Source organism: Canis aureus, chromosome 14 (genome assembly GCF_053574225.1).
Source record: "Canis aureus isolate CA01 chromosome 14, VMU_Caureus_v.1.0, whole genome shotgun sequence".
Lineage (NCBI taxonomy): Eukaryota > Metazoa > Chordata > Mammalia > Carnivora > Canidae > Canis > Canis aureus.
This window is the reverse complement of record NC_135624.1, coordinates 28,184,285-28,207,103: the sequence shown is the minus strand read 5'-3', so window position 1 is coordinate 28,207,103 and position 22,819 is coordinate 28,184,285. Positions and strand designations below refer to the sequence as shown.

Genomic DNA, 22,819 nt, shown 5'->3' with positions numbered 1-22,819 from the left:
TGTTTGCAAATCACTCACCTCTGCTGTAGCATGAAGGAGACCATAGACAACACACAAATGATTGATCATGGCTGTATTTCAATAAACTTTATTTAAAAAAAAACACAGCTTGGGGGCACGTGGGTGCTGAGTTGGTCAAGTGTCTGACTCTTGATATCAGCTTAGGTCATGATCTCGGGATCATAAGATCAAGCACCACTTTGGGCTCCTAGCTCAGTGCAGAGTCCACTTGAGGATTCTCCTTCTCTTCCTCTGCCCCTCCCCTCCTCATGCTCTCTCTCTCTTTCTCTCGAAAAAATAAAAAATAAAAAAAATCCACAGTCTATATATTTTGCCTATGCTTGGATCTAGGTTATGCTGCAGTTACAATCCCCAAACTTTAGTGATTTATAAGAGTTTAATCTTATTCTCTAATTATCCATCAGAATGGGTTAGGTGAGGCTGCGTTAACAAACAGCTCCAAAATCTGAGTTATTTACAAAACAAGGATTTCGTTCTTGCTCACACTCCATGTCTTATTTGAGTGAGTTAGGAGCTCCACTCTATGCATCCTCACACTGAGACCCAGGCTGATAAAGCAGCCAGATGTTTCTGTTCTCTGAGGGCGAGGTAGGGAGAACTTTTAAAGGTCCTATAGCAGCAATGAAGTGATCATTCCTAGAAGTGCACACAACCCATTCACTTTAGCTCATTGGCAGGCTCTATGCAGATGGACCCACCTAATCACAGGGGACCCAGAAAGTACAATCTCCACATGCAATCCTACCTCCTGCTCAGAAAGCAGGGAGCTGAAAACATCTGGCCGCATTGCTGATGGTTTCTACATTATTATCATTTACTTCTCAGCTTCCAAGTCAACATGTTATAGCTCTGGCCACATGGGGAAAAGATATCTTCTCAGTATAATTCCAAATTCTCGAGGAAAAGAATCTATTGGCTCAGCCTGAGTCAGAGGCCCATTGGTGGTCTCATTCACTGAGGCAGAGACAGGGTGTTATATTGTACAAATATGGTTGGTGGGAGCCCATTTGTTTGAATGAGGGGTGGTGGAGAAATTTAAAGAAGTTATTTTAAGTGGGGCAAGTTGTTGTAATATATATGTATGTGTAATATATATACATTAAAGTAGGTTCCATGACCAGCATGGAGCTCAAAGTGGGGCTTGAACTCACGACTCTGAGATCAAGACCTGAGCCAAGATCAAGAGTTGGATGCTCAACTGATTGAACAATTGAGCCACCCAGGCACCCAAATTATTGTAATATTCATATATCTTAGTAAAGTAGCAGAGAGCATTTTAGCTTTCTGAGCAGGCCAGGTGTGAGAAGACAGTGCCATATATAAGTGAAAGCAGGGGAGAGCTTGCACATGGAAATGAAGGCACAAATTCTGGTTCTGTGGCTTATCAGGTATATGACTGGTGTAAGATAGCTCAAAAACTCTTGGTGCCTTAGTTTCCTTATCTGTGAAACACATGCCTTTGTAAAATAGTAGACAAAGGAAATACAGTTTTCTGAGGAAAATGACAGGTGATGTTTTGGAGATCCAGTGAAACAATGGATATGAAAATGCTTTGTAAATCATACTCTGGTCTTCTGAATTGCACAGCGTTGGCCACATTGGTTACAATTCCTGAGTCCTAGTCTCCTTGTCTTTAACATGAAGATTAAAAGATCTATTTCTTAGGGTGGGAAGTATTTGAAGAAAGGAAAACTGGACACTGTGGCATTGGGTCTGACAATACACCGAGTTGATGATGATTCCTGTTCCTACTGTCTGTACAGTGGGATCTGAATTCATGTGCCTCATTGGCCTCCAGAGTTGATTAGGCTGATCTGGCTCATTGAGTATATTTCTTTTGCCTTCTTTCTTGCTGCCATTGACACTCATGGCTAGTGAACACGTGCTCTTCTAGGAGCTGTGGCATGAATAAGGCTGACCGTCCAAGCAGGTGGTGTGCTATGAAATGCTGTGTGAGAAGCACAGTACCCCAAACTGCCTCCTTCCACGGGTCAGTCTAGGATTCTCATCCTTTGTTCATGAATCATGTACCCATTGAGGCATTGTTTCCAGGGGAACCATATGAAAGCAAACACTGAACTCATCAGTAGGTGGAGGAGAGGTGATTTTTGACTGCTTGCTCTGAGTTGGATCTCAAGGAATGGAATACAAGGGCCGATGAAGCTGTGCATTGGAGATTGAAATTACCTGAGTTAAAAAAAATATATGTTGGTGCTAGGAATCTGCCTGCAGAAATTCTGATTTAATTTGTTTGTAGTGTGGCCTAGTTTGGGGGGATATTTAAAAACTCCTCAGATGATTCTTACACGCAGCTGCTGATTGAGAGCATAAGGAATTGTTAGATAGGGCAGATCTGTGTGGGAAACTGTGATAGGACCTTGAGCAGACAAGACGGGGCAGATGAGGTGCCAGATGTTTTGAAAGAGGGAGTATGAGAGGAAAGGAGAGGGAGAAGATGCGGAGGCCAGGTTTATACCAAGCTTAATCTAAGCACAAAAGCTGTTGTGCAATTTGGCAGGGAGAAAGGATAGAAGGGGAGAGGGTGAGGTTTATTCTCCTAGCACTTCCGTGATGGTTAATTTTATGTGCCACTTGGTTGGGCTGTAGAACCCAGATATTTAGCCAAATGTTAGTCTCCGTGTTTCTGGTGAGGGTATTTTTCTATGTGATTAACATTGAAATCAGTAGACTTTAAGTAAAGCAGATTGTCCTCCCTAATGTGGGTGGACTTTGTCAAATCAGTCGAAGACCTAGATAGAAGAAGACTGACCTTCCCGAAGGAAGAAGGAATTCTGACAACAGACTGCCTTTGGACTTGATCTGCAAGTCTTCCCTGGATTCCCAGTCCATTGACCTGCTCTGCACACTTTGGACTTGCCACTTCCCAACAAGCGCATGAGCCAAAATTTTAAAATCTTTCTCTCAACCTCTCTCTATCCTTATACAAAAAACACGATTGGTTTTGTTTCTCTGAAGAGCCCTGACTGATACAACCCCAAGGAAGTGGTATTATTAGTTTATTCCATTTTACAGGTGAGAGAGCAGGTTTAGGAACACGTCAGCTTCAGGGCAGGTGGGGGAGACAGGCTACAAGGCCAGACGGCTGCCTCTAGCGTCTGTTGGTTCTGCCTCTTAGATTCTTTTGAAGCTGGGGTCAGTGTAGTGGACAGTCACGAAACGCTAGATTGTTCTGCAGAAATTACTTCTTCCCTGTGAATCTGTTTCTTTATCGTCCAAATGAGGGGTACCCTCAGTAGACCCTTTCAACCTTTCCTAGCTTGTAACAAACGCTAGAAACTGGTGCTTGTCCACTGGTAGTTGCAGCGATGTCCCTGGGCAGTGATAGGAGCATACGTGTCAGCTTTGCCATGTCCTTTGTTGCCTCTTTGCTCCATCTCATTGCCCCCTTTTCCTGGGCTGACCCTTTGGCTCACTGAGACTGCCTTGGTTTCTCAACTCCTTTTCATCCCTTCTTTGATGGAGCTCTTCCCGCTGCCACTGTCTGACACGTTAGCAATATTAGAAGCTCAGAATGATTGCTCCTAGCCAAACGTTTGCTTGGTTTTGAATATATTCTCATCTTGCCATACTAGTTGCTGGCACTCTTGTTAAGCTTCTCTGTGTATGTGTGCGTGTGAGTGTGTGCATTTGAGCATTTGAGGTTGTGTGTGTGTGCTCTTTCCTTTTTTTTTTTAAGATTTTATTTATTTATTCATGAGAGGTACACACACAGAGAGAGAGAGAGAGAGAGAGAGAGGCAGAGACACAGGCAGAGGGAGAAGCAGGCTCTATGCAGGGAGCCCGACGTGGGACTCGATCCTGGGTCTCCAGGATCACGGCCTGGGCCAAAGGCGGTGCTAAACCACTGGGCCACCAGGGCTGCCCCTCCTTTTTTTTTTTTTTAATATTTTATTCATTTATTTGAGAGAGAGAGAAGAGAGAGAGAGAGAGAGAGAGAGAGAAAACCAGAGTGGGAATGGGAAGGGGCAGAAAGGAGAGGGAGACTCCCCACTGAACAGGGAGTCTGATGAGGGGCTTGATCCCAGGACCCCGAGATCATGACCTGAGCTGAAGGTCTATGCTTCACCGACTGAGCCCCCCGCCCAGGTCACCCTGTGTGCTCCTTTATAAACCACCCAAATTTTTAATCCTACACCTCTCTGAGGAGACCAGCTCTAGCGAAATACTTGTAGTGTTTTACCCAAAGCTATGGTGTATCGGTCTATTGTCAGCAGTTTTCTCTCGCCACTTGCTATCTGCCTGAACTCTGGTAGATCAAAGTCCAGTTCTGGCAATAAAGGGTTTGGGAGCATGCCTCTGCTTGAGGAGGGCACCAGAGATCCAGGTCCACACCCTCTTCCTTATCTCTCATTGTTCTTGTTTCCCTTCTCACCTGATACTTGTTCAGTTTATCGGGCATCTTTTATTTTCAATCAGCTTGATTGTGGTATAATTAACACATGATAAGTGGACATAGTTAAAGTGTACAACGTTAAAGTTTTACACATGTATGTATCTGTGAAACCAGCACCGCAAATCAAGTTAATGAACATAACCATCACCCCCGAAAGCATCCTGTGCCCCCTTGTAATCTCTCCTCTCCTTGCCCCCTTCCCCACTAAATGTCAGTTTAAATTTTCTAGAATTTTACATAAATGCAATCAGATAGTGTGTACGCTCATTTTGGAGGGTGATTCCGGCTCTTTCTTGTTAACGTAACTATTTTGAAATTCATCCATGTTAATACAGGTCTATTCATGATTATTGATGAGCACTATTCCACTGGAATAGTGGAAGGACCACAGTTTGTTCATCTATTCAGTGTGGATGGATACATGGCTACTCTTAGCTTTTGGGTTTTAGTAAGTCCTTTTATGTAAAAGTCCTTTTTTTTTTTTAAATTTTTTTATTTATTTGTGATAGTCACAGAGAGAGAGAGAGAGAGAGACAGAGACAGAGACAGAGACACAGGCAGAGGGAGAAGCAGGCTCCATGCACCGGGAGCCCGACATGGGATTTGATCCCGGGTCTCCAGGATCGCGCCCTGGGCCAAAGGCAGGCGCCAAACCACTGCGCCACCCAGGGATCCCCGTAAAAGTCCTTGTATGGACATATGTTTTCATTTTTCTTCAAGATCCAGAAGAAGGGCACCTGGATCATGTGGTAGGTGTATATTTAATTTTTAAAGAAACTTCCAAATTGTTTCCCTAAGCGATTGGACCATATTTCATCCCCACTGGTGGTGTGCAAGGAGTCTCATGGCTCCGCATCCTCACCTCCACTTGGTGTGGGTGTTCAGATCTTAGGCAGTCCTCTGGGGGTGTGGCGAGATGGACAAATGAGCCATGCTTTGTGCTTCCCCCGTAGTATGTATAGCCAGGTGAAATAAAACTAAAAGACATACCAGAACTGATGTTGAAGAAGCAAAATCCATTCAAAATACACCAGGAGAAGAGGTTATGGCAGACGGGGGAGCAGGGGTGGAGCTGGTGGTGAGGGTGGGTTTGTGGCTATGATGGGCCCAGGAAATGTATCACTCTGGGTGATAACGTGCCAACCGAGAGTGACCCTGAAAGTCTGGCAAGTAGTCTTTTTATAATTTTGCTATTGTCCCATTTTAAATAATATAACTGGGACGATGGCCTGTAGGGTAAAGCCTTAAAATGTGGTCTCTGTTAATAACTCTTTGATATCTCCACTTATCAAAAAGTTCCTGAAGGGGTCTGGACTGACTTTGAAGGAGGGAAATGATGAGCTTGCCTAATTTCCCCAAATTTGGGGAAGGACTAAATTCTCACGCTCGTACTCTTTCAGAACATCCTCGTAAGTGGCATTGCCTCCTCATCCTATAACCTCCTCCCTGCATGATTCCCTGCAAGTCTGATTTGGGGCACAGTGGGTCTTTCAAGTGGGTCTTCCCTGAGAGTGGGAACCCTGTCTGTGTTCCCCGTCTGTACCCCCAGCAATAAGCACAGTGCCTGTGTTGGTTGCTGCCCAAAGATATTTTTAGAGCCACACCTGCTGCCAAGGGAAGCCTGCTTTGGATGCTGAAGTCTTCTCTGCTGATGCTTTGCTTGCTGGCTCCAGCGGAGATTAGGATGAAGGGAAGAAAGCTAAGCATCCTGGATCTCCCGTGGTGACCCGGCATTGTGATAGAATCACCGCATAGGTCGTCCTGTGTACTCTGCATCGTGATGCCACAACAGAGCACTTGTGGTTCCCATCCGCTACGACTGAGGAAATGGAAGCTCGGAGCGCTCAGGACCCTTGCCCAGTGCCACACAGCAGAACGGAGATCTGGACTCGTACTTTCCCCGGGACTTTAAAGCCTCCATACATAAGCCAGATGTGCTGAGATCATTGACTTAAAAGATACTTAGCTACCCGGCATTAGGCACTCCCCGCGTGGCAGGCCCTGGGGAACGATGAGTGATTCGGGGAAAAAAGCTCCAAGGGAGGTCGGGGGAGGTTTGGGGAAGGACAGCAGGATGAGGAGAGAGGCCAGAACTGGCTTTGAAGCGAGTTATCCACCAGGCTAAGGAACATGTGTTGAATCTGTGGGTGGCAGGAACACAAACAGAAGGGTTGTGTTCGAGTAAAGAACAGGATTGGACTTCGAGCATCCAGCAGCAATGGGCAGAAGATAGAGGCAGGGGAAGGGCAGGAGGTAGGAGCGGCGGTTCCAATGCCACCCAAGACAGAATAAAGATGGTGAGGAGGAGGCGACTGTAGGACTGAGCCCTTGGGCGCAGACCTTGTGTGACATGAGCTCCGTGCGCTCACTCATGGAACATTCAGGATGACTTTACCAAGTAAGTGCTGCTATTACCCTCATTTTCCAGGCGAGGAAACTGAGGCACAGAGAGATTAACAGCCATCACTGTCATGATGGGACACACCTAGAAGAGATGCATCCTCTCGCTCGGGCTCTTACAGCCAGTGGATGGCATTGGAACCTACATATCCTGGATCCAAGGCTGGCACTCCTTTTTTTTTTTTTTAAGATTTGTTTACTTATTTGAGAGAGAGAGAGAGAGAGAGAGAGAGAGAGAGAGAAAGAGGAGGGTCAGAGGGAGAGGAAAAAGAATCCTCAGGCAGATTCCCCACTGAGCATGGAGCCCAATGTGGGGCTCCATCCCAGGATCCCAAGATCATGACTTGAGCTGAAATCAAGAGTTGGATGCTTAACTGACTGAGCCACCCAGGTGTCCCTGAAACTGGCACTCTTTTTTTTAAAAAATATATTTTATTTATTTATTCATGAGAGACACACAGAGAGAGAGGCACAGACACAGAGGCAGAGGGAGAAGCAGGCTCCATGCAGGGAGCCCGACGTGGGACTTGATCCCAAGTCTCCAGGATCACGCCCTGAGCTGAAGACAGATGTTTGACCACTGAACCACCCAGGTGTCCCAAAGCTGGCACTCTTAACCTCTGGGCTGCATGCTTTTGTTCTCTCACCAGATCACATCAGATCACAGCCCTCCAGGGAGTGGAAAAAAAATCTTTGTGTTGGTAAAGACTACCCCCTGCCCCTCCACACCCCATCCAGATGTTTAAGACCTTCCTGTGCCGTCTGGTTAAACACCTCTAGTGACGAGGGCCTCCTGCCCTGCCTTATCCTGTTTGTCCAATGCACTGCTTCTGGTGCCTTCTCTGAGCCTCGGCTGGCCCCGAGATCGCACCTGAGGGTATAAACTGCGGCTGCCGGGACAACCTGGGACAAAGTCCGGTGGGGAGTCCGTGTGTGTTCTTTGCCCGCAAATCATCACGAGGTAGCCGAGCCCATGCTAATTGGCCGCATTTGAACTATAACAACATTCAAACCCAGCAAGACAATTAAAGCTGAAAATGATCAGCTGGGATTAAAAGGATTCAAAGGGTAATTGGTTCATAACAAGCTACACCGCTCCACGTAGCAGGAAGGGTTGACGGGACTGGAATTAATTATATTGGAATACTTGTTTATTTTTATAGAGTCTTTTAAAATCATTGGATTTGGCCACGTTGTGCCTTTCCCGAATACCCTGGGCTTTGAGTAACTGCCGGGGATTTATCTGCCAAGTGCAGTTACTGCTGTTCTTGGAAACTACGAAGGCACGAAAACACACTCGCCATTTATCAGCAAGATCAATCCTTTTATTGCCTCTGTAATAATGATGCCTACATTTGTATAGTGCTTGTAACGTTTTCAAAATGCTCTTACATACGTTATCTCACTCTGTCTTCCCAACGACCCAGGGAGATGGTTCGGGGCTGGAATTCCCACTTGGAGGTGATAAAACTAAGGCAAAGGGAAGTGAACCACACAGCAGACTAACAGGACAGCTCCGGCTGGAGCCCAGGCTGCTGCCTCTCCTCTGTGCTGTTTGTCCTCCAGGACTGAAAAAGATGCATCTTGTGTGCGAGGTGGGCAAGGCCTACCCTGCTGTCAAGAAGAGAGAAAGTCATTGTGGAGGTTCAAGCGGAAGTTGAAACTCATTAATGAATTAGCCGTTTAAACGGAGAAACGGTGAAAGAGGGCATTGATTGGATAGGAAGGGTGCTTTTGGCAGTGGGGCTGCTACCATTAAGGCCTAAGCGAGGAACTTAGGTTTGGAGTTAGCGGCCTTGGGTTTGCGCTCTGCTTCTTCCCTTGCACGGGGTCTGTATCTTGTCCTCTGCAATATCAGTTTTCTCTTCTGTACAATGGGTCTAGTGAGGACCTTCACCAGTGTTATGGTTAAGGTCGAATGACAAATAGCATGTGCCAGAGCCAGGCAAACACAAGCTACTTTTGTCGCTGGCATTTTTCTGTCTGACGCCCCTATTTTAACTGACTATGACATAATAATGGTCCTTTATGCAGCCTGTTTCCCAAAGACTTCACTCCCTTTATCTTAAAGTGTGTGTATCTCTTAAAGATTTTATTTGAGAGAGAGAGCATGAGCAGCAGTGAGAGACAGAGAGAGAAGCAGACTCCCCATTGAACAGGGAGCCCGACTTGGGGCTTGATCCCAGGACCCTGGGATCACGACAAGAGCTGAAGGCAGATGCTTCACTGACTGAGCCACCCAGGTGCTTCTGAAAGTGTGTTTTAAATATGTTTTCCAATTATAATAGAATGAGTTACTAGCATTTTTTAATTTAAGGAAAACTCTTCTGGACAAGCACGAGGTGAACCAACTACCTTAAACCAAACAACACCTAAAAGATGTGCCTTCTATTTCTGGTGCTTGTACTATTCCCAACTTTTGGTGACAACCCTGACCAAGTTGGCCAGCCCTAATGTTTGTTCTGGGGCTGGAGTTTTCCAGAACTCATGAATGTAAAGCCACAGGATATAGAAAGTCCACTTCCAGATTTTACAGTCCAGTAAAAGGCTGTTTTTGTGCAGTGTGCTGTGGATTAACCCCTAGCAGACAGAAAGTGGTGTTCTAGGCATTGTGCAGTGCATGCAAAAATAAATGGGAGTTAGCTTGTCTCCCAGGAGGTGCTTAGAATCTAGTTGGGGAACGAAGAGGGACACACATGAAGTGCTTAGAATATTTGACTCTCTTGGAGCTCTGGCCTTGTGTCAGGAACCAGGCTTGGCCTGCAATAAATCTTACCTCTTTTCACCCGATGAGATAAATACTGTTGCTCTTACCCTCATCTTATAACATAGGAAACTGAAGTTTAGAAAGTTTTAGGGCCTTTCCAGAGAAACTCCATCCATCTCTGAAGACCATCCTCATACCATCCAAGTAGTGATGCTGTCGAACTTAATCAGTGGGCACCCCAGCCAGTCCCAAATCTTGGGTTCATGGTCCAAAATATCATTAACCAAAGTGCAACTGAATAGATGGCTTGCAAAACAATTCACCTTAAGGAAAGGCCATGAAATGACAAGGGATGAATGACAGTGACTTCTGGGGTGTGACTGGCCTGGCTTAAAATCCTGGACCCAATACTTACAGCCTGAAACTTGATGAGCTGCCTTGGAATTAGTCTTGACATCTCAGTAAAGGAGGGAAAATGTTCTTACATTAAACAAGATAACCTTTGGAAAGCACCTGGCACCAAGAGACCAACAGGTGGCTCTTTATTCTCCTTCCCATTTAGTAGCTGCTCACTGGCAGCCCCTGGTCTTGAGTCCTCTGCTCTGTCCCAACCGTACTCACCCCATGGTGCCTTATCCACCCTTTCTTTGTAGATTTTATCCTCAAGGTGTCCTGCTCACCTGCTTTGAAGCTTGCCGGCTGGCTCCTGGCTTCCCTCTTCCGATCCCTGGTATGTTCTTGGTCCAGGAAAGATTCCATATGCCCACTTTCTTGCACGGTCACTGACAGAGTCCAGGACCCAACCTTGACAGTGGCCCTTAGAACATAGAAGTGTGTTTATGTTTCACAAATGTGTTTGAATTCCCCAGACCTGGTGTCAGAGAAACTGGAACTTCAGCATGACCTCCAGCAGCCCAGACTGTCCCCATGGGGTGCCATAGTTGTCAGGAGGTTTGTCCTTCAGCCCAGCTGAGACTCAGGAGGACCCAGCTAAAGAAACCAGGCCTGGCATTGATGGATTCAGAACCACCTGTGAATATGCTGAGCTTGTTTCCAAATGTTTTATTGTCACAAATAAAGCTCCATGCACATGCTTGTGTGTGCAAGGAAGTGTCTCTGGGGGTACATCTTGGAGAGGCGTTGTCAGGTAATAGATGGGCACACCTTCAGGTTGACCTAGTGCTGCAGAATGGCTCCCGGACTGGTTGCAAAAATGCACACTCCCTCAGAATTTTTGAGAATTTCTTTGTAACCCACCTGCTCTTGCTATTGTCTGACTTTACATTTTTACAAACCTGATGATGTGAAAGGACATATCCTTGTTGGTTGAATTTGTATTTCCCAGACTACTAGCGAAGGTGAACATCTTTACATGTGCTAATCAACCAGTTGTGTTTCCATCTACTTTCCTGATTTTTTTCTCATTTTTAAAAAAAATCAGGTTGTGTACTGTTTTCCTGCTGGTTGCCAAGGAGTCCTTCCTGGCTTGTAAACTGCTGACTTCTCACTGTGTAGTCACGTTGTGCTCCTGTGTCTCTTCCTCGTAGGAGGATGCTAAGCCCATCATGGGGGCCCTGATGTCATGACCTCATCTAAACCTAATCATCTCCCAAAAGCTCCACCTCCAAGTACCATCACACTGGAGCCCAGGGCTTCGACAGCTGTATTAGGGTGGAGACACAAACGTTAGTCTATAGCAAAGAAATGTATAAGGAGGTTCTGTGTGTCTGACACCCAGTTTCCCCCCAAGGTAACCTCTTGTCTAGCTATCGTACAGCATCACAACCAGGAAGGTGACATTGGTTCAATTACAGAGTTTATTCAGATTTCACGAGCTATCCATGCCCGTGTGTGTGCAGTTGTATCACAGATTTGATTAACTACTACCACAGTCCAGACGCAGAGCTGCCTCATTGTCACTCACGCCTGCCTAATATCCATTTCTAGCCTGGGATTTTTCATTTTGGAGCATCCTAAAGACAGTGCTGGCTAAACCCATTTTATTTCTCTGGAGGACTTGAAAAGAGTGAATTAAAATCCACCAAGTTTGATCTGTATGCAGTCTAGGAGACAGTGAGTACACACTCCTGACTGTAGTGCACCTGGCTTGGAGCACCGCTCCTCACTAGCTGGGCAACCTTGACTCACCTCTTGGGGCCCGGTGGATACAAGGGGGTGACACTGGTGGCGAGGAGAGGCCGCATTGCTGTACGGTGGCCAAGAAGTGCCTGGTGAGTGATAGTTACTATAATCGAGGTTTTCTCCTTTGGCATCAGCCTCATTACCCCGATTGTCTTCCACATGAATGGAAGTCCCGGCTGTTCGGGCCCCCTCTTGCCAGGCCAGCTGACAAGCATCTTATCGAGGAGGCTCTTTATTTCCTTTCGGGCTTCCTCCTCCACTTTGCTCCCCTGTGGGAGCAGTAGCTGTGGCAGAGGCCTCCTGAGCTCATTAGCTGGGGTCTCCCACCTTCCTCCCCCTCGTGTTTCACACGTGCCCGTTTCATGTGCAGCTTGCCAGGGAAGCCGCTGGCCTCTGCTGTGTGGCTGGGCCAGCCCCGCCTGTGCCAGTGCTGACGTGCTGAGTGCCCTTTTAAGAGGAGCACCATGGTGTTGTGGTCCCGGATCCAAGCAGGGAGGGCTGAGCTGGAAGAGCCAAGAGCATCCTTCCTGGGGGAGCAGCTATTCCGGGAAGCAAACGCTCCGGGCATCTCATTAGCATAATCTCAGGAATTAACGGCTTGATTGATGATCCACGTTTCCCCACAGTTTTCTATAAATGATAATGTATTAAAACGAGATGGAGGAAAGAAAACATGACACGACATATATTATTTAGGTGTTTGCAGAGAGGCTGACACACAAACACACACGATTTATCAACAGTCATTTTTTGCACGGTGTTCTGAGCCCCAAGCCTCCAAGATGTGGAATTAATTTCATAGCAGGTGATTCTAGGCTATTTCGCATGGGCCATCTGTCGCTTCTTCATCTACCTTTCTGCTGTTACAATAATTAATCATTTCAGGGACTGCCTTGGCCCCAGAAAGTCCATTCCGACTGAGAGCTCTACATGAGTGGATAACACACGAGTATTTGTTTCGAAGCAGTGTGTTTTCATGAAGCAAGTGTGTTCAAATGTTTTTCTTACTCATTTTTATCATCCACACCAGTGACTCAACAGAGAATGTTAGATTGTTGTTGCTAAAACTGCTCATATTCTTCCTTTGAAGTTGAAGAAACCAAGTTCAGAGAGGTTATTTGAATAGTCCAGGGTCACACGGGGCATCTGAGAGATCTGGGACCAGAACCCAGGCCTGTCAGCTTTTCATGACTTGGTCCTTCTGGTTCTTGGTCTGGAGTGGTTCTTCCATGGAAAGGAATATCACCAGAAATAATAAGAAAGCTCTTGAAACCCAAGAAGTAGATCAATGTGGGACATTTGAGGCACAATCAAATTAAGTGCTACAAGGCAATGATTTATTCATCCCAGAAATCAAATATCATCATGCTATAAGATAAAATTCATATTAGAAAAAAAATCAGCTCTTTGAAGGAATGTGAGTCATTGGTCTATTGTGCTTGATGTAACAGTGGAAGAGATAAAATACCAGGCCATTTAATTGTCCAAGATACGTTCGCCTACGGTGTTTGTTGTTTATTAATGACACAAATAGTTATTGACTGAATATTTATGCCAGGCACTGGGCTAGGTGCTGGAAACACATTGATGAGATCCTAACACTCATGGAACTGATATTTTAGGGGAGGAACATACAATGAGGAATTAAATAAAGACAAATTGGAATGGTGCTCCAAAAGAGGTAAGTGGGGGCAGGAACAGAGAGAAACTGGTGGCATCCTTCCTTGCGTGTGAGGGTGCCTCTAGCTGAGCTGGTCATAGGAGGTCTCTGGGAGAAAACCACATTTGTTATTGGACCGGGAAGGATGGGATCCGTACCCATGGCAGTGGGAGTGAGAGGGTTTCAGGTAGCAGGGGCTGCATCACAAGGGCCCTGGCGGGAAAAGATCAGCATGGCAGAGATGGAGTCAGGGATGGGAAGGTTGCTAATGAAGAGGTTCAGAGAGCTAAGTGGGAGGCAGGTTGTTCAAGTCTGCATTTGGCTCAAGGCAAGCCACTGGTGGGGTTATAGCAGGGGAATGCCAGAGTCTGTTGTGCACTTTATTATCCCCATTTTACAGATGAGGAAACTGAGGTGCAGATAGATAGTGTAACCTGCTGAAGGCCACCCAGCTTTCTGACTCCAGAGTCCAGGCTCTAAGCCAGAGGTTGGCAAACTATGTCCTATGGGTCAAATCCAGCCTATTGTCTGTTTCTTGTAAATAAATTCTCACTAGGACACGGCCATGTCCATTTGCTTACATTTTGTCAGTGGCTGCTTTCCCACTACAAAGACAGAGTCAAGCAGTCATAACAGACCCCATATGACCTACAGAGCTTAACATATGCAGTCTCTGGCCCTTTACAGGGAATGTTTGCCAATCCCTCCACTAGCCTGTAGCCTCTATGGGGAGGGATCATGTCTGCCTTGCTACTGGGATTTCCCCAACATCACCGGTGCCTGGGATGAGCCAGGGTCCAATAAACATCTGCTGAATGAATGGGGAATTGGGGGTGGGTGCACAGAGCCAAGAAATCAAAGGGCCAGAGATTGAGTGGATAGACTCAGCAGGAGAGAAGAAGCACTGGTAGGTGAGTGCAGGTTCTGCTTGGTTACAGTGGGTAGACCAGCTTGGCTGGAAGGGAGGATCAGGGCGGCAGGCTGGAGAGACCCCCTGGGGGTCGATTGAGAAGAGCCTTGAATGCCACCATCATTAACTGCTGAGACCTTTAAGTGGCTGAGTTAGCAGTCGCAGAGGCTCTGGAAAAGACCTGCTTTTCCAAGACGAAGATTATAATTGGTTATTGATGTCCTATTTGTATGCTAATGCTGCTCAATAAAGTAGCTAAACCATAATTAACGCTCCAGCTTCCTCTAAAAAAAGCCCACGGAAAGGTCAATGGATTTCATATAATAAATTATTAAATAATGGGAAACACAGGAAGTTAGGCTTCTTGGCTCTAATCTTTTTAGGTTTTATTAACCATCATTTATTAAAAGCCCTGACAATGTTTACATGTTGCTACTGCCAGCTCCAGAAATTTTTGGAGTTGGAGTCAGTGTTGAGTGGAAAAATATATTGTTTGCCAGACTTCATCTGTTTGGAAATCAAGACAGCATTACCTCTGTGATCTGACTTCTCATTGCTTTGTGTCAATGTGAAGTCAAATAGTGCGGCAGGGCATTGGCAGACCTTCTGCTGTATGGAAACCATGATGAATAACTCTGTGATGCCAGTTAGATTTATCTGCTAATCACAAAAATACACCGGAACCCTTTGTGGGCAAAATTCTTACTCCTTTCCTGCAAATTCTGACAGAGGGAAGATCTCACTCATAAAGAATGAGCCGGGCAGAAAAGAAGCTGATGAGCTCGGGCTCTGGGGTCAGACTGTCTGGGTTTGAACCCCTGCTTCACCTCTTGGTATCTATGGATCTTGGATTTAGCTCTTCTATGCCTCATTATACCTATGAACTACAATATAGGGGGATGAGGGATATTTAGAGCACAGAGATGTGGTGACTAAGAAAATGCTCTGGACAGTGCCTGGCATGGAGTAGATGTTCAATGAGCATTAGACATTATCACTAATATATATATATATATATATATATATATATATATATATATATATAAAATATATGTGTATATATATACACACATACCTATATATATATATACCTATATATATACACATTTTTTTTGAGAGTGCATGTTCATGAATGGGGGTGGGGCAGGGCAGAGGGAGAGGGAGAGAGAATCTCAAGCAGACTCTGCACTGAGCATAGAGCCCAACATGGGGCTCGATCTCACAATCCTGAGATCATGACTTGAGCCAAAATCAAGAATCAGATGTTTAAGTGACTGAGCCACTCAGGCACCCCTGGCATTATTATAACTGTAAGGTTTAAAATGCTCAGGGCCAATGACCCATAATGAGACTAAATGGATTGGTAGGTTTATTAGGTTTAAATTTCCCTCCATTCATCCATCAGTTTGTTGGTAGTTTACCTACCAACACTGTATCATGTTTTGAGAAAATGCTAAAAGAATATAAGCCGAGGTCATCCTGGTTGTCAAGGAATTTACAATTCTTGGTGAGGAATCAATTCAAGGGCAACCCAGAGTACTACTAATCAAACTCACTTGTTCATTTATTGGGCAGCTACTGTATTTCAGGGACTAGGTTGTGTACTGGTGACATAGGGATGAATTGGAAAAACATTTTGATTCACAGTCTAGTGAGGCCTAGACAGGAATTTCAATACAGCGTGTTAGAATCAATATTATAAATATTTCCCCAAGAAGGATATGAATACATTTGGATTTTAGGCCTTCCTCTAAATCATGAGATTTTTGTCAAATTTCTGGCCTTAATTTCCCCATGTCATATTTGAGCCTGAGACATAAAAGTTGTGTGCTACACCCAAAGACTCACTCCCTAAGAGTGCAGAGTACTTTATACAGAATCATCACTCAACAATCAAATGATTGATGATCAGCTTCCAAAAAATACATAGCAATGATGAAAATCATATAGGTTTGTTAGAATCACACATAGTCCTAGTATCTTAACATAGTAACTCTAACTCTGTATGAACTTTCCTTTTGATCTTTTTTCCCATCATGTTTTCAAGCACAGTTTTAGCTGTAATTCCAATTAAAGGACACACATAGTGATTTTTTTTTAGGACCAGAGAATCACATATTAAACATAATCTCAGTTCAGAACACACTCTAATTTTTCGAGTCCATAGAATTGTGTCCTAGTGTTCTCTGTTTGAATTCAGCCCTACATAAGTGTTTTGACATTGCTGCTTGGTTTTAACAAATCTGGGTATCATGGTTGTTGCTATTGAATGTAGGAGTTGGCTGGCTTTGCATCTGTCAAACACCGTGCATTCTGACTTATTTCCAACTATGTGAATTTTCCAACAGTAGAGGAATAGAGGGAGTAGGCAAAGTCCATGTTGGCAAGGTCTCAGATGTCACTGAGCCCTTCTTTTGGCCTTGGCCATGAAAAGAATGTCAGAGGAGCATTGCTCTGATAGTCATGGCTGGCTGACTCAACTCATGTCTTGACCACTTTAGATGCCACCTATGTGTACTTGGTGGCAGAGGTGATACTATAGCCACAAAGTGAGAATTATCATTTACAAAATTAACAGACCATTTTTAAGAGTTGATTTAGGTCTCTAGAACAGGTGAGCAGAAAGAGTGTTCCTTATGCCTCCCCAATCCCACCCACAGTTTCTTCTATTGTTATCATCTTGTATTAATTTGGTATATTTAAAGAACCAATATTGATAACATTATTATTAGCTGAAGTCCCAGAGAGTACATTAAAGTTCACTCTTTGTGGTGTACATTCTATAATTTGGACAAATGCATAATGAATGACATATGCTAGCTTTACAGAATTATACAGAATAGTTTTACTGTCTTAAAAATCCTCTGGGCTCCTTCTAATTCCCCCTTCCGTCAATCCTTTAGGTCCATGGCCAACCCCAGTCATTTACTGTCTTCATACCTTTGCCTTTTCCAGAATGTCATATACCTGGAACCACACAGTATGGAGCCTCCTCAGATTGTCTTTCTTTGCCTGGAAAAATGCATTTAAGATTCCTCCATATGTTTTCACGGTTTGATAGTTCATTTGTTTTTATCACCGAGTAATATTCCACTGTATAGATAAATCACAGTTTGTTTATCCGATTGTGTATAAAAGGACATCTTGGTTGCTTCCATGTGTTAGCAATGATGAATAAAGCTGCTATACATATGTGTGTAGATTTTTGTGTGACCTAAGTTTTCAACTCATTTGGGTAAATATCAAGGAGCACAACAATTGCTGGATTGTGTGTTAAAATTTTTGCTTTTTTATTTTTTGACTAAAAACAGTCTATGTATAAGAGTTCTCTACAAAGTTATATAAGAACAATTTTTAAAATAAATTTACTTTTTATGGTGTTCAATTTACCAACATACAGAATAACACGCAGTGCTCATCCTGTCAAGTGCCCCCCCCCCCAGTGCCCATCACCCATTCACCCCCACCCCCCACCCTCCTCCCCTTCCACCACCCCTAGTTCGTTTCCCAGAGTTAGGAGTCTTTATGTTCTGTCTCCCTTTCTGATATTTCCCACACATTTCTTCTCCCTTCCCCTATATTCCCTTTCACTATTATTTATATTCCCCAAATGAATGAGAACATAAACTGTTTGTCCTTCTCCGATTGACTTACTTCACTCAGCATAATACCCTCCAGTTCCATCCACGTTGAAGCAAATGGTGGGTATTTGTCGTTTCTAATGGCTGAGTAATATTCCATTGTATACATAGACCACATCTTCTTTATCCATTCATCTTTCGATGGACACCAAGGCTCCTTCCACAGTTTGGCTATCGTGGACATTGCTGCTAGAAACATCGGGGTGCAGGTGTCCCGGCATCATTGCATCTGTATCTTTGGGGTAAATCCCCAACAGTGCAATTGCTGGGTCGTAGGGCAGGTCTATTTTTCACTCTTTGAGGAACCTCCACACAGTTTTCCAGAGTGGCTGCACCAGTTCACATTCCCACCAACAGTGTAAGAGGGTCCCCTTTTCTCCGCATCCTCTCCAACATTTGTGGTTTCCTGCCTTGTTAATTTTCCCCATTCTCACTGGTGTGAGGTGGTATCTGATTGTGGTTTTGATTTGTATTTCCCTGATGGCAAGTGATGCAGAGCATTTTCTCATGTGCGTGTTGGCCATGTCTATGTCTTCCTCTGTGAGATTTCTGTTCATGTCTTTTGCCCATTTCATGATTGGATTGTTTGTTTCTTTGGTGTTGAGTTTAAGAAGTTCTTTATAGATCTTGGAAACTAGCCCTTGATCTGATACGTCATTTGCAAATATCTAAATGTGAGACAAGATTCCATCAAAATCCTAGAGGAGAACATAGGCAACACCCTTTTTGAACTTGGCCACAGTAACTTCTTGCAAGATACATCCACGAAGGCAAAAGAAACAAAAGCAAAAATGAACTATTGGGACTTCATCAAGATAAGAACAATTAAACTTGAAACATTTCAGTGTGTGGGGAGGAGGGTCTGGTGGTAAATGTATGAGTTCCTACTTTCTTGCAACATTAAGTAAGGGGATGGTCTGGCATGTACACTCCACAAAAACTTTCCAGATCTAAATACTTAAGTAATACTGTTTTAAACTCTATTACATTAATAAACTTTGGCCTTTCTGCCATCCAAGAAGCTACTTGAGCTACAACACTTTCTCTGTAGGTAAGGAGCACCCTTTATTGCCATATGTGAAAAATGAATAAAAATTCATATAAAATAGGGGTGCCTGGGTGGCACAGTCTGTTAAGCATCCTACTCTTGGTTTTGACTCAGGTGGTGATCTAGGGGTTGTGAGTTCAAGCGCTGTGTCAGGCTCTGTGCTCAGCATGGAGTCGCTTAAGACTCTATCTGCCCTGTTCTCTCCTTCTGCCCTCCCCCCTCAAATAAATAAATCTAAAAAAAAATCCATATAAAATAAATATAATAGAAGTTAGGTTAAGTGTGACCCATATCTCATTTTACCTCATTTGATTATCTTTAGAGAGAAATCAGTGTGATGAACATTAACGTTTTCATGACTTGGTTTTAACAAATACTGAGGTTTTGCTACTGCTGTTTTATCCTTCAGTTTTTTGCTTTATTATTTTAAAATAAATTTTGCACATCATATTTACAATATTTGCAATGGCTGTCTACTATTGTATATTACACTTAGTGAATTATGTTCCTAAAATGTTTCCACTTTTGGATAGTAAATAATACCACAGTGGATATCTCAGACATTAAAGCTTGTTGGTATTTAATAAAGGCTAATATATGAAACTTTTCCTCCCACAGATCTGGTACAATGAGAGACAAGTGTTAGATCGGATGGATGGAGAATCAGGTATTGGCCATATGGGTTTCCTCATATTTCCTCCCCTGAATCAACTTCACATCTTTTCTTGCTCAGCATAGAACAAAACAAGTCTCCTGAAGGCATCATGGAGAAAGGGAGTCCAACGTATGTCTGAAGGCTCTTGTTGGGCTTCATGTCCAAATGTACCCATTTCTGGGTCCTTCTATCTCAGTTGGGGCAGCATGAAAGAGGGAGGATTCTGATTCTTCTAGGGTATGAAATTTCCCCCTATAAAAAAACCCCAAGGACTGGGAGATAAATGCCCCCCCCCCCTTACAAAAGATTTTGGATTAATCTCCAGACGAGGATTCCTGAATCAAAGAGCAAATGCAATTTTATGGCATGGTGCCAAATTGCTTTCCAAAAGAGCCGTACCTTTGTATGTTCCTACAAACCATGAATGAAGCCGCCCAAATTTTAAATTGGCCAAATTGCTTAAATACTTTTAGCATTATTGTATTCCAATAATAAGATTGCTGAACAGAAATCGTTGACTGTTCCCTGGTAGAGCTTGCCAAAACCCAACTAATCAAATTGGGTGTTAGCACCCTTATACAGACAGTGGGGGCTGTCTGAACTGAATCAGGCACCAGTTGGAAAGCATGAAATTACTGACTTTGTTTAAATCTAACTGCAATTTATCTGAAAGAACAGCACTGAAAGGTGACATTTGTCTTAGTGAGTTTCCCATTCATTTCTGGAGCAGGAGTTCATCAGTCATGCAGCTCAAGTGCATGATACACACAGATGAATATTTATTATAGATGATGGAGTATCCTTCTGGCAACATAATACACTTCTTTCACTTGAAAAGGGAATTCAAACAGATCCATGATGGACTGCTTGTGTGACTGTGGGGGCCTTTCACCTACCTTCCTGGGAAATCTGTGGAGAATCCGCCATTTTGGCTAAGGGAGAATCCACTTGGTTAGTGTCAATGGGTAAAATGATTTTTTTTAAAAAAAGATTTTATTTATTTGAGAGAAAGAGAGTGAACAAGAGAGAGAGAAGGGACAGGGGGAGGTACAGAGGAAGTAGCAGACTTTCCACTGAATAGGGAGCCGGACAACATGGGGCTCCTTCCCTGGACTCCAGGATCATGACCTGAGTCTAAGGCAGATGCTTAACTGACTGAGCCACCCAGGAGCCCCTGAAAATGGTTTGAAAACATCATGACTAGTTAAATTTAGTTAACTACATTTGGAAATTAAAGAAATGTTGGAAAATAGTTGCTACTTCAAAAATAATTCATTACTGGTTGATGAAAAACCCAGTTATATATTTGAATTCATCCAATAGTTTTAGAGCATATTGGTTGTTTGAATGTAACTGAATTGTTTGACTCTTTGTAGGTTTGTATGTGAACAGACAGATTTGGCCTGATTCACAGAGTTTCTCTGCATTCAAAAAGGATCTTAAAATAAAGCATGCATTTCCAACATTGATCTGACACTGGAGGTTAAGTGCTTCTTTCTTAGGAAATGCAAGATCAAAGACAATGAAATGACAGGAAAAATATACTCAGAGCATCATTTTTTCTTTCTAATTTAGAAGCCACTCCTCTTCCCAGGAGAGTTGAGCAGAAAAATCACTAGAAAAATAGCTTCCTTGTGCCCATTGAGCTACCTTTTGTTTTCTTTTGATGACCGATGGGAATCTTGTTCATTAAAATTGTATGGATGCCTTCTTCTTTCCTCCCACTGTTTATTTACACATGAAAAATAGATGATTTCAAGAATTCAAACATCATGCCTTCCAAAGCTGCTGAAAACATCCATGAACAGTCATCTGTGTTTGCAGAACGATTGGGACTTGCCTAAAATAGACAACGGTGTATTCAAGTGGGTATATTTGTGGAGGTGTGGACAAGGCTGGAGATCTGAGGAAATGAGGAAAAGCAGCATTGCAACAAACCTTCCTTGTCTTGTTTTAACAAAGAAGAATCACTCTCTCTCCCCAGTCTCCAGACACATGCCTTTCCCATTATGTGCTAGATGGAAGTTACAGGAGGTACAGTGAATATGGGGAGACTGAAACCAAAAGTATGGCCATTGAGGAAGATTAAACTCAACTTGACCTCGAAGGCTGATGGAAAAATGATGATTAGAAAGAGGATATGCATATCTAAATTGCATTTTATCTCTATTACAGTCTAACGACATTACTAACATTGCTGTTTGATAATTCGTCAATGTGAAAATGTGTCCACTTATCTCTGGCTATAAAAACAATCATTGATTCAGCCCCTCAACGTGGGTCTTGCCAAATTTTCATGGGCAGATGGTCAGACCATTGAATCGGGGTTGGATCCAAATTACCTCCGTCTTTCCTCTATCTCTCCATTTCTCCTTTTCTCTTTCTTAACAAGCATTATTGTGTTCCTGCTACATGTTTAACATGGTCTGGTGTTTGGCTGTACAGACTACTAATTGGTGATTATGGCCAAGTCACTGAAAATCTTGGAACTTTGGTTTTTCCTCCTTAAAAGGGGAATGGATTATGCCCTGAGTAGCTCACAGAGTTGTTGAGAATCACAAAATACAAAGCATTTGTAGGCAGTAACGGGCTATAGAAACATGAAAATCCAGGTTGCAATTAGGCTACATTATTCATTTATGTGTTCATGGAACACTCACTATGTACTAGGCAATGAGATGAGTTTAAGGTATGTGAAAATTAATACAATGTACTCCCTGTGCTTTCTACTTTTTCAGTCCAGTGGGGGAGATGGATGTATAAAGAATGTAGATAGTGGAACTGGTGTTGGGAAGTACATTGCATATTGACAAAGGAGCATGTATCAAGGTATAGAGGTGGGGATGGTGAACGGCAGCAAAGAGTCGTCTTTTGCCTGGTGAACATTGCTGTTTGTTTGTCTAGACTCCACCCCTGCATCGCTGTATTCCTTGTGACCTGGGCCAACCCAGGTGGGGCCTGTCTAAATGATCCTGATGGATGCTGTTGCTGTTACAGAATCATTATGTGGTTGCTGATGAGGGAGAGAGGTGAATCAGAGAAGCTGATGAATAGTGTAGGCCTGAGATCGACTTGAGAAAATGCCATTCTCTTGCATTCATCCCTTTTGCTGGTGATTTGGTGTACTTCTGATGAGTGAGGTGACCTAATAGGCTCTGTTCAGAGCATGGACTTACCTGGGCCCTGGGAAAAATGAGCACCGGCAACAGCTTCTCAGATTG

The 22,819-nt window shown here is 43.7% G+C and overlaps 1 long non-coding RNA gene across 1 annotated transcript; it reads left to right on the top strand.

Moving 5' to 3' along the window:
- Positions 1-8,923: 8,923 nt before the first annotated feature.
- On the top strand, positions 8,924-21,792 carry LOC144283313 (uncharacterized). The gene is made up of 4 exons (XR_013351773.1): positions 8,924-9,078; positions 10,196-10,272; positions 19,562-19,610; positions 21,348-21,792. It is a non-coding gene; the product is annotated as an uncharacterized LOC144283313 (long non-coding RNA).
- The last annotated feature ends 1,027 nt before the right edge of the window (positions 21,793-22,819 follow it).